Source organism: Helianthus annuus, chromosome 1, assembly GCF_002127325.2.
Source record: "Helianthus annuus cultivar XRQ/B chromosome 1, HanXRQr2.0-SUNRISE, whole genome shotgun sequence".
Taxonomy (NCBI): Eukaryota; Viridiplantae; Streptophyta; class Magnoliopsida; order Asterales; family Asteraceae; genus Helianthus; species Helianthus annuus.
In genome coordinates this window covers 50,968,615-50,969,879 of record NC_035433.2, presented here as the reverse complement: position 1 = coordinate 50,969,879, position 1,265 = coordinate 50,968,615, and the positions used below count along the sequence as shown (strand labels likewise).

The following is a 1,265-nucleotide window of genomic DNA, read 5'->3' as shown; positions in this document are numbered from 1 at the left end:
TTTTCTTTTCAGTGTCGGAGATGAGGCGAGATATAGTATGTTCAAGCCTCTCTCGTCCACCTTGTTGTTGAGAGAAATTTTGTGACTCATTTCTTGGTTGTTGAAAGTTTGTTCGTTGGTTTTGTTGGTTACTACTATTGTCGGGTTCTCTCCAACCAAGGTTAAGATGATTCCGCCATCCTTGGTTGTAAGTGCCCGTTGGAGGACCCGACGACCTAGGTTTATTGTCAATGTAGCTTACCGACTCTTGTTGATCGTCCGTTTCTTTCATACAACTCCAATTTTTATGTGGCCCACCACACCCTTCACAAGCCATAACCGAGACCGTTTTTGTCATTTCCAATTTTTTTATTTTTGAAGAAAGGGCCTCGATTTGGGCTTGTAAAGAAGTGTTTTCATCAACCTTATGGGCGCCCGGGGCAATAGATTTATTGCCTCGGGGAGTGTGCCACTGAAAATTGGTTTGAGCAATTTCCTCAATTTGGTTATATATTTCATGCGGGCGGCGATTACCTAAAAGTCCCCCGGAGCTAGAGTCAAGTGTCTGCCTTGTGTGTGGCAACAACCCATTATAGAAAGTGGATACTTGTTGCCATATCGCAAGGCCGTGATGTGGACACTTTCGCAATAGCTCCTTGAACCTTTCCCAAGTTTCATATAAGGATTCCCCGTCCTCTTGTGAATATGTATTAATTTCAGTCATTAATTTAGCCGTTTTAGCGGGAGGGAAATACTTATATAGAAATTTTTGGGCTAGTTCATACCAGGTGTTTACCGATCCAGCTGGGAGGGCGTTAAGCCAAGCTTTTGCTCGGTCTTTTAGTGAGAAAGGAAACATTCGAAGGCGGATGGCGTCATTTGATGCTCCATTGATCCGAAAATTATCACATATTTCTAAGAAATTAGTAATATGTAGATGGGGATCCTCGTCCGCAAGCCCATGAAAGGTTGCGGAGTTTTGAAGCATCTGTATCAAATGCAGCCGAAGTTCGAAGTTATTGGCTTCTACATTCGGTGCGTTGATAGCGGCGCCGAGATTACCTACGGTGGGTCGTAGATAATCCATGAGGGTACGTTGGTCCGCCATTGGAAGTGGGTTCCCCGAAACTTTCTCTTGGTTTTTGGCTTTTAGTCTTTTTCTGAGAAAGCGTTCGGGTTCTTCTAGAGGTTCTTTTATGTCTTTATTAGAACTGGAGCTCATACACTACGTAGGGGTGGCGTCTGGTTCCGAGTCCTGCAATAAAAACAGAAAAGAATGCTGGTCA

General features: G+C 43.9%; 1 non-coding gene across 1 annotated transcript; it reads left to right on the top strand.

Annotated features, from left to right (window-relative positions):
• Positions 1–602: 602 nt before the first annotated feature.
• LOC118482965 lies at positions 603–709 on the top strand. The gene has a single exon (XR_004869380.1). It is a non-coding gene; the product is annotated as a small nucleolar RNA R71 (small nucleolar RNA).
• The last annotated feature ends 556 nt before the right edge of the window (positions 710–1,265 follow it).